The sequence below is a fragment of the Artemia sp. Qi Xiang Cuo genome, chromosome 6 (genome assembly GCF_049724085.1).
Source record: "Artemia sp. Qi Xiang Cuo chromosome 6, ASM4972408v1, whole genome shotgun sequence".
NCBI lineage: Eukaryota > Metazoa > Arthropoda > Branchiopoda > Anostraca > Artemiidae > Artemia > Artemia sp. Qi Xiang Cuo.
Genome location: NC_142799.1, coordinates 42,564,797 through 42,583,241, shown reverse-complemented (window position 1 = coordinate 42,583,241; position 18,445 = coordinate 42,564,797). Strand labels below are relative to the sequence as shown.

General features: G+C 34.4%; 1 protein-coding gene across 2 annotated transcripts in view; it reads left to right on the top strand.

Annotated features, from left to right (window-relative positions):
- The first annotated feature begins 6,126 nt into the window (after window positions 1–6,126).
- Window positions 6,127–18,445, top strand: part of LOC148951250 (MTOR-associated protein MEAK7) — a 40,109-nt gene continuing 27,790 nt past the window's right edge. Inside the window, exon 1 of one of the 2 annotated variants that reach the window (XM_089090203.1) lies at window positions 6,127–6,252. The gene's annotated coding sequence lies outside the window, so the exon portion shown is untranslated. The remainder of the gene's footprint in view (window positions 6,253–18,445) is intronic. The other variant, XM_089090204.1, reaches the window with a different exon arrangement.

Here is an 18,445-nt window from a genome sequence, read left to right as displayed (position 1 = left end):
GACAAAAACACAGTAAAGGAAAATAAGGGTAACCATTGTCCCCTGTCTTTAGAAAATATAAGAACATATCAGAAAAAGGACGAAATGTGTGCAGCACTTATTAATTATTTTGTGAATGATGATGCGTTACCAGATAAATTCAAAACTCTTAGAAAAGAGATAGATAATTTTTACTATGATATCGATGAAGAAATACTGTGTAGAATCGTGACCGCTGAGGCAAATAGAAACCAAACATCAATAATACCTGTAAAACCCCAAAACTTAATAACACCTGCATTCGAATATTTTCATTCAGATATAGGTGGACATTTAGGAATAGCAAAAAATTTTCATAAACTAAAACAATATTTTTACGTGCCGTCGGCAGTAACAAAACTCAAGGAATTTGCAAGTACATGCGAAGCGTGTAACTTAAGAAAAAAATCCTCCAATGGGAAGAGTCCCGGTACCGAGATTCCCTTTCGATATTGTCTCATTTGAATTATATGGAACCAGCGGAGGCTTGCCTGTTTCTAACAGAGGCCTTACTTGTATTCTTTCAGTTATAGATCACTTTTCCGGATTTACTTTTGCATAAGCATTAAAAAATCAAGGCGCTTACGCCACAAGTAAGGCGTTAGTGAAATTATTTTTACAATTTGGCATTCCAAATAAAGTTTTAAGTGACAACGGAAGCAATTTTGTTTCAAAAGTAACAAAAGACTTAATGAGTTTTCTTAATATAGAGAAATTGGTGACATCTCCATATCACCCACAAGCGAATGGTAAAATAGAAAATAGGCATAAAATTTTTCGAATATATTAAGCATTTATACAAAAGACAACAGGAACGATTGGGGTCAATTCTTACCTTATTTAACTAACGTGATCAATACTGCTCATTCAGAAGCAACTAAAGATAATCCAATTTACTTACCTTTTGGTCGTGATTTTAGAATCCCGTATGATGATATTATTGAGTCCCGACAATACTACAATAACTCGGAGGATTACAAACAAGAATTCATAAATAGGATGAGAAAAACTTATAAGATAGTTAGGTAAATATTGGAAAAATGTAAAATAAACCACGAACTAAAAAACCAACCCAAGGTCAAGGGGAGCATAAATTTCAAGATAGGAGATTGCGTCTACCTAAAGAATGAGGCAAAGACGGAAGGCAAAAAACTTTCCGACAAATATTCTGGACCGTACAAAATAGTCAAAAAGTACGATAACGATTATATGTTTAAAATGGTGAACCCCGATAGTGGAAGAACTTACAAGGCACATGTTAGCCGAATAAAAAGAGCAAAATTTCCAGAGAGATGGGTATCACGTACCTCCTCTACTGATTCGTCAGATGCAGAAAATGAGCCCACTAAATCAAGATTGGCAGAGCTAAAACCCTTTAATTTCAAGCAAGACTATTTCGAGGATGAGAGCGATGAGAAAAACTTTGAAGAATTTTTAGCTATGAAAAATTTAGTTATTCCTAAAGGAAAATTCCTACTACCAGAGAGAATAAAAACGCCAAAAGATCCAAAAAGTTCATCATCGGAGAGTGCGGGAGAATTAGATTATACGATACTTCCGAAAAACCAATATTTCTCTGAAGGAATTTCAACCCTTTCTCCCCCCAAAAGATTTCCAGACGATATGGTTTCCCCTGCAACACCAATGGAAAGGCCCCTGTCATTGCAGGAGGAATTGAACAGAGCTGTAGAAACTCCGGGTATTGCTGTAAAGAAAACTCCTCCCAAAGATTCAATTAAAACAAATCTGCGAGAAGCTATGGATTTAATAAGCTTCCCAATAAAAATGAGCCAAAGTAAAATACCTAGGAATAAAATCCCCAAGAATGACCAGCAAGGACAATATCATGATTTAACTTTGTCAAAGGTCAAGCGTAAACAATGGACTTCATGGAGGGAAACACTAGTGCAAAGAATGCCCCATCCCCCTGAAGACATGGCTTTTAAGCGGTGGAGGAATCCCGCAAAAACTTTTGATTCCTCACAAGGCTCTCGGGAATCTTTAAAATCTCCCGAGTCGGAAACTCAAGGTGAGGACTTAGAGAATAAACCTTCTACTTCCAGAGGAGTAGGAATTTACGAAGGAAGGGCAGATGATACCTCAAAAAGTGCCACCTCTAAAAGTTCTAATGTGGATTCGTCGGAAACCAGTTCCGAAGAGTCTGATGGTGAATCAGACCATATAGTAGTTAAAGAACTAGGGAAATCGAAACCGACTTCAGCAGCTGCGCACGCAAAAGAAACAGTATTAAAACGGCAGGAATTTTTGAACAAAACAATACAAAAAATTTGATCTCATTTCACTAGCAAAACCTAAAAAGAAAAACCGCAAGAAACAGAAGAAAAAGTAACGACACAGTCAGGTAGAACGGTTAAGAAACCGGACAGATTAAAATACCCATAAAAATACAAAAAAAGATTTTAATGGATAGGCGTCATAAAGGAATAATAATTCAAATAAAAACCATTAGCTCATATGTAAAAATTATACAATTATAAAAACGCTATAGAAAAATTCTGTTCAACATATATCAGTTCCCGAAAACAAACTCTAATTAAAAAGTCACGTTTCATATAATTAATTCGAATAATTTCCTTCAATATAAAATGTCTACCCGTACCATTCCAGTACGATGTATCCAGTCCAGCTGAAAGAAGGCGTGATAGGAAGCACTAAGCGAGAAATATTCATACACCTTAGAAATGATCTTTGGTTATTTTCTGTTCCAAGAGAAACTATGGGAAATTTGTCTTGCTATAATAATACAGAAAGAATAAATCCAAGTTACAGGACTTAATTACTATTACAAGATGTGGGTACGATAACAATAAAACAAGGATGTCGACTTGTAACTAAAGAGTCAACTGTTCGAACGCCGTTAATTACCACGAGCGCAGACATAATAAGTCCTAAAATTATCAATTTTAAGGCAATTAATCTGTCGTACACTATTCCCAATATAGAGAGTGAAGAAATGAAAGCCTCGATATGATCCAAAATAGAAAAGAATCAAGGGACATTACCGCTTACAAAAATAAGAGAAGCATTAGACTCCCAGATTCCCCTATTTACAAACGCGGACCAGAGATTAAAGTATGTGGATAATAGATACGGATTATTCTCAACCAATTTCTGGTGGAACATACTACTGACCGTATGTTTCGTGTTCGCGATTTCCCTGACTATGAGAATCTTACTGACTTTTAATTATGGAAAAATCCTGAGACTAAGAAGGCAAAACCCAAGGGAAGAATATGGGGAAACGGCTGAAATGCAGAAGTTAAACCCGGAACCCCATGAGAACGTCTAAGCCAAGAAAAAGGGAAGAAATTAGAAAACGAGTGGGTATAGAGGTCTTCACTTGTCCTTGCTATGTCTTGTTCCCTCATTGTAGTGTCGTTTATGTAAAACCGTGTGGCTATGACGCTGCAATATGTGTTTCTTAAACAGCACGGACTTGCGTGAACAATGAAGGCATGAAATATGTTGTAAACTGAGACTTCAAATTTAACAATGTATGGTAACTTATGTTTGAAGGATTATTTTAAATCTAAGGGAGAATCAAATAAGTATTGAAGAATTAAATAAGCCTTGTATCATTGTTTCCTTTCTCAAAACAAATTTGAACACATCTCTATTTTAGATTTCGCAATGGGAAATATATGTATCTGAAACCAAGATGATAATAATGTCGTTTTATTAAAACCAATGTTTATGTAATAATATCATTGTATCTTTTTATATTTTTTTGTAGGGTAACATTCACCCCAAAATGCACCTAATCGTATTGATTATTATATATTAAGACTACTTGATTCTAAAGAACGTGTGATTCTGCCTCGTTATTTTTATTACAGGAAGTGGATTGACATATTGGAAATCGATCATTACAATGAGTTGTCCAGTGCAGATAAAACCTAGTAGCATCTATTTTCATCATACCTCAACCAACGAAGAGTACTCACCATAGACTCCAGACAACTTGTGCCCTAGCCTCGTTTACGAAGATTACAGTAACCTTTTGATCGTTGTTTCCTCGAGCACGAACCATATTACGTATCAGGTAACATTATATTTGAATTTAAGTGTCCAGTGAACTATTGAACTATATAGTCACATAAATCCTGAGAGCCTCATCGACCAGTACAAGATATAAGTACATAAATATCACCCTTGATAATCATTATGGACCCATATAGCATATGACTGTATAGTTTTGATATCTGATGACCCCAAAAATTATTCATGTGTCACAGATTCACGCGTCGAATCCTTTCGACCATCTCTCTGAATCCATCCTACCCCCTCTATGTGAAAATTTCATATCTCCGTTATCCCTTAAATGTTAAGAAGAATTTTCTGAAAAATGGACCTGGAAACCAACCATTGAATTATAGAAACCAATATGAACCCTAATGATTAGCCCCTTAGTGACAGTATACTCCTCCCGCATGTTAAACACAATATGTTGAGGGAGTCACTAAAGTTTGATGTCGACCCATTCCAAATCCAAACTTAAATTCTCTCGTGATTAACCAAGGAATCACCGCAAAGGTTAATAGACGCAAGCCAGGCACGAACAACTTTATAAGAGAACTATAATCTCTAAGTGCACGAATGAACAATTTTATACGAGAATTACGTTCTCTATGTGCTTTAAAATATCCCAAAGAATGAAACGCTGAGAAGAAAATGAACGCAGTCCCAGTGTTCAGCCCCTTAATTATATGGCACCCTATGAACTATCCAAAAACAGCAGGTGAGAATGAATTCTGATATCAAAATTCCACACACCTGTATCTGGGATTATCATTTCCCGTTTGACAACTGGAGAATTAAGATAAACATAACCATGCTCGAACTGTTCGGTGAAGAAACTGTATCGTAAGTGTTTTAAAAATTTTGCCAAGACGAAAAGAGTGAAGGACCATAATTTACAACAGAAGGATTTAGTACGCTAAAGAGACACGAAGGTGATGAAATAGGTGTGAATTTACATACGTTACATCTTAATAACTTCGATATCTCAAAAATTCCAACATCCTATCATTAATGTTAAGTAGCAAACATCCCCAGCAAAAGTGTTCTAATGTTACCAATGAACATGTAAACCCAATATTGTGTGTTTTAAGTCGTTCTTATATGTAGTGTTAGATGTTCAGATAGAGTTATGTGTAGCGTTGTCGTACTATTCATTTAATGTAGCGTAGATAGGAAGCAGTGTGCCCTACAGTCAGCAAAAATAAAAAAAAATAAAAACTGGTAAAAGGTGAATTTTCAAAAAATCTCGTAGCAAAAGTAGAATAGCCTCAAACTTGTTGGAAATGTAAAAATCATCAGTGTTAGATGTAAAAAAAAATCTTTAGTATAGTAGATAGGCTAGAACCATAGATAATTTTAGTCCGGTAGATGAACTTTAGAAAGGGATATATAATAAAATAAGAAAAGTAATAGAGAAAATTTTTTAGCACTCCTGATTAAGCCAAAATAAAAATATAAAATAATACGATGTCAATAAAAATTGTGTAGAATAAATAGTTAATAAATAGCGAATATTTCAAAGGCCTGAGGGCAAGCAAGTGCTAATGACGGGACGTCATTAAATAATGGGAAGGGTTATATGTACCGTGAGTAAAATATGATGTATTTAAAATACAAAAATAAAGTTCCTTCTTTCTAAAGATAATTCCGATTTCTTTAATTAAGTTTAAATCTAGTTTCAAAAAATAAAAGTTCTTAGTAAGCAAAAAGAGAAATTGTATTTTAGCTTCAGTCAAACAATGATTCTATTCGGTTTGAATTTCGCTTGAATTTGAATTTGCATTGTAAACTGTTAAAGTGCTTCAAACACCACAAAGTCTCACTATCAGCCAAGAGCCTAGCCGACTATACCTGCACACAGAGCAGAGAAATCGATATCTATCATCTTATATCTGAACTCCTTGAGTCGAAAGATCTACTGAAAGATATCTGAGAATATCTAATAAATAAGAGACAACCAAGCCAGTAGCTCTGTAGTCCCACAGAGTGAAGCAAAAGGAAAAGGGCTAAATAGTATCAACTGCAAACCCGCCTACTGTGAAATACAAGAAGAAGAAGAAGTAAGAATTCTTACTAGCCTAATAATATAATACCCAATATTCTACGCCCTTACAAATTGAGAAAACATTCTATATTAGGTGTTTTTCCGGTGAAATATTGCCTATAAAATTCCATAACCGACACAGGGATAAGGTGAATGCATAGCCTAGTAAATATTGAATAGTTCACATTAATGACCTACAAGTAAAGTGAACATACCAATTGATGCCTTTTAGTAAAATTATGGGTAAAAATCTACTTTAGTTACTTTTTGCTATCTTGGAAAGGGGTTGGGTTAGGAAAATGAAACTTTCAGGGATGGATCTACATGCTAGGCTAAGGTATGTCCCAGGAAGGTACTTTGAAGTACCTACCTCCACTCCTTCCCCCCTCTATATAATGGTAAGTTACTGCATATTACTAGTTGTTTAGCTCACATTTCAGGTAAAATTCTACTTTAGCTACTTCTGGCTATCTTGGAAAGGAGTTTGGTTAGGAAAATGAAACTTTCAGGGATATATCTACAGGCTACAGTAGGCCTATGTCCCGGGAAGGTATTTTGAAGTACCTACCTCCACTCCTTCTCCCTCTAGAGGGTCCTGACCTTTGATGACCTTTAAAAATCTGTGTGTTATAAAAGTGAAACCTTGTGATATAGATCTTCTGCTTAAAATGAAGTCCAACAAAATTGTTTTCAGCTTCACAACTTTGCTCAATCCTGATTTATAGAGTTTTAAAGATATGCAAATACATTTCCTAAATTTTAAAAACTAACATTGATATGACTTAAAATACTACTCAAATAATAGGAAATGCATTTTCAGAACTAAAGCCAGAGAAAAAGAATCTTATAACTGAAAATTAAGGTAAAATGTTGTTTTGTCAAAATTTCAATAGGTATAGACCTGTCATGTAGGGCAAATTTCAGGATCCTCTAGAGGGAGAAGGAGAGGAGATAAGTACTTCAAAATACCTTCCCAGGACATATTTTAGCCTGTAGACTCATCCCTGAAAGTTTCATTTTCCTAACATCACCCCTTTCCAAGATAGGTAAAAGTAACTAAACTAGAATTTTACCAATTTTCTAAAATTCTACTTTAGAAGCTTTTTAAATATTTCTAGGTAAAGTTCTACCAAATCATATTATTGAGTTAGGGCTAAAGTGAATGCACCATTTGATGCCTTTTTTTATGCTGATTACAAATATAATAATCATTTCTATTGGAAATGAATTTCAGCCTCCCCCCCCCCTATATATGCATATTCAGGGTTAGGTTAGGTATATATATAGGGGGGGGGGGCTGAAATTCATTTCCAATAGAAATGATTATTATATTTGTAATCAGCATAAAAAAAAGGCATCGAATGGTGTATTCACTTTATTCCTAACTCAATAATATGATTTGGTAGAACTTTACCAACAAGTTATGTCATGGGAAGATGTTTTTGAAATCCCCCCTCCCCAAACCCAAAAATGTCTAAAATTCTACTTAAGAAGCTTTTTAAGTATTTCTAAAGCACTAATAGATAGAGCACTACAAATATCAGAATCAACTTCAGAGGACAAATTATGTTATGAGAACATATTTTTTAAAACCCCCTTCTCCCCAAACTCAAAATTCTCCAAAATTTTACTTTAGAAGCTTTTTTAAATATTTCTAAAGGGCTAAGACATAGAGTGCTACAAACATCAGAATCAACTTTAGAGGACAAATTATGTTATGGGAAGATGTTATTGAAATCCCCCTTCCTCCCAAACTCAAAATTTTCCAAAATTCTACTTTAGAAGCTTTTTTAAATATTTCTAAAGCACTAAGACATAGAGTGCTACAAACATCAGAATCTACTTTAGAGGACAATTTATGTCATGGAAAGATGTTTTTGAAATCCCCTTTGCCCCATACTCAAAATTTTCCAAAATTCTACTTTAGAGGTTTTTTTAAACATTTCTAAAGCGCTAAGACATAGAGCACTACAGATATCAGAATCGACTTTAGAGGACAAGTTATGTCATGGGGAAATGTTTTTGAAATCCCCCTTCCCCCCCAACTCAAAATTTTCTAAAATTTTACTGTAGAAGCTTTTTAAATATTTGCAAAGCACTAACAGATAGTGTACTAAAAACATCAGAATTGACTTTAGAGGCCAAATTAATTCTACAATAATTCCCCCTTCCCCCCACACTCAAAATTTTTTTAAAATCCCCCTTTGCCCCAAACTCAAAATTTTCCAAAATTCTACTTTAGCAGCTTTTTTAAATATTTCTAAAGTGCTAAGACATAGAGCACTACAAACATCAGAATCGACTTTAAAGAACAATTTATGTCATGGAAAGATATTTTTTGAAATCCCCTTTTGCCCCATACTCAAAATTTTCCAAAATTCTACTTTAGAGGCTTTTATTAAATATTTCTAAAGCGCTAGGACATAGAGTGCTACAAACATCAGAATCGACTTTAGAGGACAAGCTATGTCATGGGGAGATGTTTTTGAAGTCCCCCTTCCCCCCCCACTCAAAATTTTCTAAAATTCTACTCTAGAAGCTTTTTAAATATTTCCAAAGCACTAACAGATAGCCACTAAAAACATCAGAATCAACTTTAGAGGCCAAATTAATTCTACAATAATTCCCCCTTCCCCCCCAACTAAATGTTTTTTTTCAAATCCCCCTTTGCCCCAAACTAAAAATTTTCCAAAATTGTACTTTAGAAGCTTTTTTAAATATTTCTACAGTGCTATGACATAGAGCACTACAAACATCAGAATTGACTTTAGAGGACAAATTATGTCACAGGTAGATGTTTTTGAAATCCCCCTTCCCCCCAAACTCAAAATTTTACTTTAGAAGCTTGTTTAAATATTTCTAAAGTGCTAAGACATAGAGCGCTACAAACATCAGAATCAACTTTAGAGGACAAATTATGTTATGGGAAGATGTTTTTGAAATCCCCCTTCCCCCCAAATTCAAAAATGTCTAAAATTCTACTTAAGAGGCTTTTTAAATATTTCTAAAGCACTAATAGATAGAGCGCTACAAATATCAGAATCGACTTCAGAGGACAAATTATGTTATGGGAAGATGTTTTTGAAATCCCCCTTCCCCCCAAACTCAAAATTTTTTTGAAATCCCCCTTTGCCCCAAACTCAAAATTTTCCAAAATTCTACTTTAGAAGCTTTTTTAAATATTTCTAAAGTGCTAAGACATAGAGTGCTACAAACATCAGAATATACTTTAGAGGACAAGTTATATCATGGGAAGATGTTTTTGAAATCTCCCTTCCCCCCAAGCCCAAAATTTTCAAAAATTATACTTTATAAACTTTTTAAATATTTCTAAAGTACTAATTGATAGAGCGCTATAAACATAAGAAATGACTTTAAGAGAGAACTTATGTCATGGGAAGATGTCTTTAACATCCCTCCTCGCCCCGGCGCCCACATATCTAAAAATTCTACTTAAGAATCTTTTTAAATGTTTATAAAGCACTAAGACATACAGCACTACAAATATCAGAATCTACTTTAGAAGACAATTTATGTCATGGGAAGATGTTTTTGAAACCCCCGTTCCTCCCAAACTCAAAATATTCTAAAATTCTATTTTTAAAGCTTTTTAAATATTTCCCAAGCACTGACAGATAGCGCGCTAAAAACATCAGAATTGACTTTCGAGGCCACATTAATTCTACAATAATTCCCCTTCCTCCCACACTAAAATATTGTCGTTTTCCCCCTGCGTCCCATACTAATAATTTTCTATGATTCTACTGTATAAGCCTTATTAAATATGTCTAAAGAGCTAAGACATAGTACGCTACAAACATCAGAATCAACTTTAGAGGACAAGTTATGTCATGGGAAGATGTTTTTTAAATCCCCCTTTGCCCCATACTCAAAATTTTCCAAAATTCTACTTTAGAGGCTTTTTTAAATATTTCTAAAGCAATAAGACATAGAGCGCTACAAACATCAGAATCGAATTTAGAGGACCAGTTATGTCATGGGGAGATGTTTTTGAAATCCCCCTTCCCCCCAAACTCAAAATTTTCTAAAATTCTACTCTAGAAGCTTTTTAAATATTTCCAAAGTACTAATAGATAGCACGCTAAAAACATCAGAATCGACCTTAGAAGCCAAATTAATTCTACAATAATTCCCCCTTCACCCCAAACTCAAAATTTTCAAAAATTCTACTTTAGATGTTTTTTTAATATTTCTAAAGCGCTAAGACATAGAGTGCTAACAACATCAGAATCGACTTTAGAGCGCAATTTATATTATGGGAATATGTTCTTGAAATTCCCTTTTACCCCAAACTCAAATCTTTCTAAAATTCTACTAGAAAAGCTTTTTTAATTATTTATAAAGCACCAAGACATATAACGTTATAAACATTATAATCAACTTTAGATGATAAATTATGTTGTGGGAAGATGTTTTTAAAATCCCCCTTCCCCCCAAACTCAAAATTTTCCAAAATTCTACTTAAGAAGCTTTTTTTAAATATTTCTAAAGCGCTATGACATAGAGCGCTATGAACATCAGAATCGACTTTAGAGGACAACTTATGTCATGGGTAGATGTTTTTGAAATCCCCCTTTGCCCCAAACTCAAAATCTTCCAAAATTCTACTTTAGAAGCTTTATTAAATATTTGTAAAGCACTTAGACCTAGAGCGCTATAAACCTCAGAGTCTACTTTAGATGACAATTTCTTTGACGGTAATATGTTTTGGAATCCCCCTTCACCCCACACTCAAAATTTTCTGAAATTCTTCTTTAGTAGCTTTTAATATAGTTCTAAAGCGGTCTTACATACAGGGTTAAAAAAATCACAATCGACTTTAGAGGACATGTTATATCAAAGGAAGAGGTTTTTAAAATCCCCCTTCCCCCCAAACTCAAAATTTTCTAAAATTCTACTTTAGAAGCTTTTTAAATATTTCTAAAGCACTAATTGATAGAGGGCTACAAACATCAGAATTGACTTTAGAAGACAAGTTATGTCATGGGAAGATGTTTTTGAAATCCCCTCTCCCCAAAACTCAAAAATGTCTAAAATTCTACTTAAGAAGCTTTTTAAATATTTCTAAAGGACTAATAGATAGAGCGCTACAAACACCAGAATCGACTTTAGAGGACATGTAATGTCATGGGGAGATGTTTTTGAAATCCCCCTTCCCCCCAAACTCAAAATTTTCTAAAATTCTACCCTCAAAGCTTTTTAAATATTTCCAAAACACTCACAGATAGCGCGCGAAAAACATCAGAATTGAATTTAGAGGCCAAATTAATTCTACAATAATTCCCCCTTCCCCCCAAAGTCAATATTTTTTTGAACTCCCCCTTTGCCCCAAACTCAAAATTTTCCAAAATTCTACTTTCGAGGCTTTTTTAAATATTTCTAAAGCGCTAAGACATGGAGCGCTACAAACATCAGAATCGACTTTAGAGGACAAGTTATGTCATGGGGAGATATTTTTGAAATCCCCCTTCCCCCCAAACTCAAAATTTTCTAAAATTCTACTTTTGAGGTTTTTTAAATATTTCTAAAGCGCTAAGACATAGAGCGCTACAAACATCAGAATCGACTTTAGAGGACAAGTTATGTCATGGGTATATGTTTTTTAAATCCCCCTTCCCCCCAAACTAAAAATTTTATAAAATTCTACTCTAGAAACTTTTTAAATATTTCCAAAGCACTAATAGATAGCGGGCTAAAAACATCAGACACGACTTTAGCGGCCAAAATAATTCTACAATACTTCCTCCTTCCCCCCCCCCAAACTCAATTTTTTTGTGAAATCTCCCTTTGCCCCAAACTCAAAATTTTCCAAAATTCTACTTTAGAAGCTTTTTCAAATATTTCTAAAGCGTTAAGACATAGAGTGCTACAAACATCAGAATCGACTTTAGAGGACAAGTTATGTCATGGGAAGATGTTTTTGAAATCCCCCTTTGCCCTAACCTCAAAATTTTCAAAATTCTTCTCTAGAAGCTTTTTAAATATTTCTAAGGCACTAATAGATAGCGTGCTACAATCATCAGAATCGACTTTAGAGGTCAAATTAATTCTATAATAATTCCCCCTTCCCCCCAAACTCAAAAATTTTCCAAAATTCAACTTTAGAAGCTTTTTTAAATATTTCTAAAGATGTAAGACATAGAGCGCTACAAGCATCAGAATCAACAGGAGAGGACAAGTTATGTCATGGGAAGATATTTTTGAAATCCCCCTTCGCCCCAAACTCAAAATTTTCAAAAATTCTACTTTTGAAGCTTTTTTAAATATTTCTAAAGCGCTAAGACAGACAGTGCTACAAACATCAGAATCGACTTTAGAGGACAAATTTTGTTATGGGAAGATGTTCTTGAAATCCCCCTTCCCCCAAAATTCAAAATTTTCCAAAATTCTACTTTAGAAGCTTTTTTAAATGTTTCTAAAGCTTTATGACATAGAGTGCTACGGACATCAGAATCGAATTTAGAGGACAAGTTATGTCATGGGGAGATGTTTTTGAAATCCCCCTTCCCCCCAAACTCAAAATTTTGTAAAATTCTACTCTGGAAGCTTTTTAAATATTTCCAAAACACTAACAGATAGCGCGCTAAAAACATCAGAATCGACTTTAGAGGCCAAATTATTTGTACAATAATTCCCCCTTCCCCCCAAACTCAAAATTTTTTTCAAATCCCCCTTTGCCCCAAACTCAAAATTTTCCAAAATTATACTTTAGAGGCCTTTTTAAATATTTCTAAAGCACTAAGACATAGAGCGCTACAAACACTATAATCGACTTTAGAGGAAAAGTTATGTCGTGGGGATATGTTTTTGAAAACCCCCTTCCCCCCAAACTCAAAATTTTCTAAAATTCTACTCTAGAAGCTTTTTCAAAATTTCCAAAGCACTAATAGATAGCGCGCTAAAAACATCAGAATCCACTTTAGAGGCCAAATTAATTCTACAATAAATCCCCCTCCCCCCAAGCTCAATTTTTTTGTGAAATCCCCCTTTGCACCAAAGTCAAAATTTTCCAAAATTCTACTTTAGAAGCTTTTTTAAATATTTGTAAATTGCTAAGACATAGAGCACTACAAACATCAGAATCAATTTTAGAGGACAATTTATGCCATGAGGAGAGGTTTTTGGAATCCACCTTTGCCCCAAACTCAAAATTTTCAAAATTCTACTCTAGCAGCTTTTTAAATATTTCTAAGGCACTAATAGATAGCGCGCTACAAACATCAGAATCAACTTTAGAGGCCAAATTAATTATACAATAATTCCCCCTTTCCCCCAAACTCAAAATTTTCCAAAATTCAACTTTAGAAGCTTTTTTAAATATTTCTAAAGCGCTAAGACATAGAGCGCTACAAACATCAGAATCAACTTTAGAGGACAAGTTATGTCATGGGAAAATGTTTTTGTAATACCCCATTACCCATTGAAATTTTGACAAAACAACATTTTACCTTAATTGTCAGTTATCAGTTTCTTTTTCTCTGGCTTTAGTTCTGAAAAAGCAATTTCAGTTATTTGAGCAGAATTTGAAGCCATATCAATGTTACAAGTTATGTCAATCAATCAATCAATCAATCATTTTATTAATACTAAACTATATTACAAACGTAAAGAAAAATTATTTAGCCCATGAAGCTTGGCTTGTTGTGGGCCTTACAATACAATAATAAAGTACTAAGACAACCATAAATATTACTCTAAATCAAACAATATATATTAAATAAATATTAAAGAGAATAAACAATACCATACAATAAAAAAAAAAAAAAAAAGAATAACGATATATAAGGGAAAAATACAAAAGGAGAAACACTAGGAAAAGAGAAAACAGGGAAAATAAACAAAGGAGAGAGAAATTACTAAACTGGAAATACACGACGAATAACTGCCTTTGCAGACAGAAATAACGGGACATCCGGTGAGATTGAATTCCATAATTGAATTGATTTATAAACAGGAGACCTCTGGGCTGCTGTAAATGAACGTTTGGGCAAAATAAATCTACGAGAAGAACTACGTAGAAAAGTAGAGTACCTACCTGAGCCTGTCCGTGAAAAAAATTGCTGTAGAGGCGGTGGAAGTGTACCTAGAAAAGCAGAATGCGCTAAATAAAGATTACTTTTACTCACAATACGATCCAGCGGAGCTATTCCAGTATCATTATAAAGATCAGAGGAAGGGTAAAGCCGAGGGAGAAGAAAAGTAGCCTTCACTGCCCTATTTTGGGCTCTTTATAGTGAGCAGAGAAGAGATTTATTAGTATTACCCCAGACAGAGCAGCAATAAGAAAGGTAAGGAAAAATAAAAGCATAATAAAGAGAAAGCATAACATTTGGGGGAAGAAATGAGTTAACCTGGTGCAACGTTGAAGACTGGTGGAAGATGAGGGAACGGCTGTGAGTTATATGAGGTTGAAAAGAAAGAAAACAGTCAAGATACACACTAAGAAATTTCACCATAGCAGCTTGCGGTATAACATCATTCCCATAAGTCAGGATGATTGGCTCCCTTACATCTCTCATACGATAAGGGGTCCTGAAGTGTACAATGGCACTTTTTTGGCTGTTGAGAGTCATACCATTTGAACAGCACCAATCTTTTACTTTTTCAAGAAGACCTTGAGCTAGGGAAGTGGCAGATGGCAAGTCCACTGCAGCAATGAAAAAGTTACTGTCATCAGCAAAAAGAATAGGGTGCACAAGGGGATGAAGACCATCAACGAGATCATTAATATAAATTAAAAACAAAAGTGGTCCAAGCACAGATTTTGACAAAACAACATTTTACCTTAATTTGCAGTTATCAGTTTCTTTTTCTCTTGCTTTAGTTCTGAAAATCATTTGAGCAGAATTTTAAGCCATATCAATGTTTTATTTCCAAAATTTAGGAAATGTGTTTGCATATATTTAAAACCTTATAAGTTGGGATTGAGCAAAGTTTTGAAGCTAAAATAATTTTGTTGTGCTTCATTTAAACAGAAGATCTATTTTGCAAGGTTCCATTGCTATAACTCTCAGATTTTTAAAGGTCATTCAAAGTTTTTGAAATCCTCCTTACCATTCATCCCATTCCCCCTTCATACTCTAAAATCTGGTTGATGATTTGAAATTTGAAAAGCCTTATTTTCCATGGGGGTCTTTTTTTTGGGGGGGGGGGGTATTTTACATGAGGGTATTTTCTGCGGGGAGGTATTTTCCGCGGGGAGGTATTTTCCGGGGGGATTTTCCGGCGGGTATTTGCCAAGTACCACAAATTTGATGGTATGAGTTTTATTAAAATCTTTGACTTTTAGGGGTTGTTTCCCCCTTTTACGAAACTCAGACAAATTTTTTAGACAGGTAAATTATCAACCAGATTTTAGAGTATGATTCCGGTGCAACACGTTGCAACGAAATGGTCAGCTTAGATTAGTATAAGCAGGGGCACTGCGAGCAGGTTTCTTAACACCGCCCCCGCCCTCCCCCAGCTATCAAATCCCCTTGCAGCTAACCATTCCACCCACGAAAGAAAATTTTTATATAAGTTCCAGCATTTTTTACATATTTTAAATCGCGGATGTAAAAAAGAAAAGCAAAATTTTTCAACATTATAGGATTAAGCTATTTGAATATGTTTTATGTCTTTGTCTAACAAATACCCGTTTATCTGGTTTATATGTCTAACAAATACCCGTTTGTCTGGTTTCCTTGTACAGTCTATAGCGGTGGGTTATTTATAATGCACAAGTACCGAATAATCTATATTCGTTTTTATTATTTTTTTTTTGAAACCCCTTAACATTTTGAGTTGGGTAACCGCATAAACTTGTAACATTGATATTGCTTAAAATTCTGCTCAAATAACTGAAATTGCGTTTTCAGAACTAAAGCCAGAGAAAAAGAAACTGATAACTGACAATTGAGGTAAAATGTTGTTTTGTAAAAATTTCAATGGGTAATGGGTATTACAAAAACATCTTCCCATGACATAACTTGTCCTCTAAAGTTGATTCTGATGTTTGTAGTGCTCTAGGTCTTAGCACTTAAGAAATATTTAAAAAAGCTTCTAAAGTGGAATTTTGGAAAATTTTGAGTTTGGAGGAAAGGGGGAATTATTGTAGAATTAATTTGGCCTCTAAAGTCGATTCTGATGTTTGTAGCGCGCTAAAGTAGATTTTGGAAAATTTTGAGTTTGGGGCAAAGGGGTATTTAACAAAAAACTTGAGGTTGGGGGGGTGGGGGAATTATTGTGGAATTAATTTGGCCTCGATTCTGATATTTTTAGCGCGCTATCTATTAGTGCTTAGAAAATATTGAAAAAGCTTCTAGAGTAGAATTTTAGAAAATTTTGTGTTTGGGGGGAAAGGGGATTTCAAAAACATCTCCCCAAGACATGACTTGTCCTCTAAGTCGATTCTGATGTTTGTAGCGCTCTATGTCTTAGCGCTTTAGAAATATTTAAAAATGCTTCTAAAGTAGAATTTTGAAATGTTTTTGAAATCCCCCTTCCCCCCCAACTCAAAATTTTGAAAAATTCTTCTCTAGAAGCTTTTTAAATATTTCCAAAGCACTAACAGATAGTGCACTAAAAACAGCAGAATTGACTTTAGAAGCCAAATTAATTCTACAATAATTCCCCCTTCCCCCCAAACTCAAAATTTTCCAAAATTCTACTTTAGAAGCTTTTTTAAATATTTCTTAAGCGCTAAGACATAGAGCCCTACAAACATCAGAATCGACTTTAGAGGACAAGTTATGTCATGGAAAGATGTTTTTTGAAATCCCCTTTTGCCCCATACTCAAAATTTTCCAAAATTCTACTTTAGAGGCTTTTATTAAATATTTCTAAAGCGCTAGGACATAGAGTGCTACAAACATCAGAATCGACTTTAGAGGACAAGCTATGTCATGGGGAGATGTTTTTGAAATCCCCCGTCCCCCCCAACTCAAAATTTTCTAAAATTCTACTCTAGAAGCTTTTTAAATATTTACAAAGCACTAACAGATAGCCACTAAAAACATCAGAATCAACTTTAGAGGCCAAATTAATTCTACAATAATTCCCCCTTCCCCCCAAACTAGATTTTTTTTTTCAAATCCCCCTTTGCCCCAAACTAAAAATTTTCCAAAATTCTACTTTAGAAGTTTTTTAAAATATTTCTACAGTGCTATGACATAGAGCACTACAAACATCAGAATTGACTTTAGAGGACAAATTATGTCACAGGAAGATGTTTTTGAAATCCCCCTTCCCCCCAAACTCAAAATTTTACTTTAGAAGCTTGTTTAAATATTTCTAAAGTGCTAAGACATAGAGCGCTACAAACATCAGAATCAACTTTAGAGGACAAATTATGTTATGGGAAGATGTTTTTAAATCCCCCTTCCCCCCAAATTCAAAAATGTCTAAAATTCTACTTAAGAGGCTTTTTAAATATTTCTAAAGCACTAATAGATAGAGCGCTACAAATATCAGAATCGACTTCAGAGGACAAATTATGTTATGGGAAGATGTTTTTGAAATCCCCCTTCCCCCCAAACTCAAAATTTTTCTTTAATCCCCCTTCGCCCCAAACTCAAAATTTTCCAAAATTCTACTTTAGAAGCTTTTTTAAATATTTCTCCAGCGCTAAGACATAGAGTGCTACAAACATCAGAATATACTTTAGAGGACAAATTATATTATGGGAAGATGTTTATGAAATTCCCTTCCCCCCAAGCCCAAAATTTTCTAAAATTCTACTTTAGAAGCTTTTTAAATATTTCTAAAGCACTAATTGATAGAGGGCTACAAACATCAGAATTGACTTTAGAAGACAAGTTATGTCATGAGAAGATGTTTTTGAAATCCCCCCTCCCCCAAACTAAAAAATTTCAAAATTCTACTTAAGAAGCTTTTTAAATATTTCTAAAGCACTAATAGATAGAGCGCTACAAACATCAGAATCGACTTTAGAAGACAAATTATGTCATGGGGAGATGTTTTTGAAATCCCCCTTCCTCCCAAACTCAAAATTTTCTAAAATTCTACTCTAGAAGCTTTTTAAGTATTTCCAAAGCACTAACATATAGCGTGCTAAAAACATCAGAATCGACCTTAGAGGCCAAATTAATTCTACAATAATTCCCCCTTCCCCCCAAACTCCAAATTTTTTTGAAATCCCCCTTTGCCCCAAACTCAAAATTTTCTAAAATTCTACTCTAGAAGCTTTTTAAATATTTCCAAAGCACTAACAGATAGCGCGCTAAAAACATCAGAATCGACTTTAGAGGCCAAATTAATTCTACAATAATTCCCCCTTCACCCCAAACTCAAAATTTTCCAAAATTCTACTTTAGAAGCTTT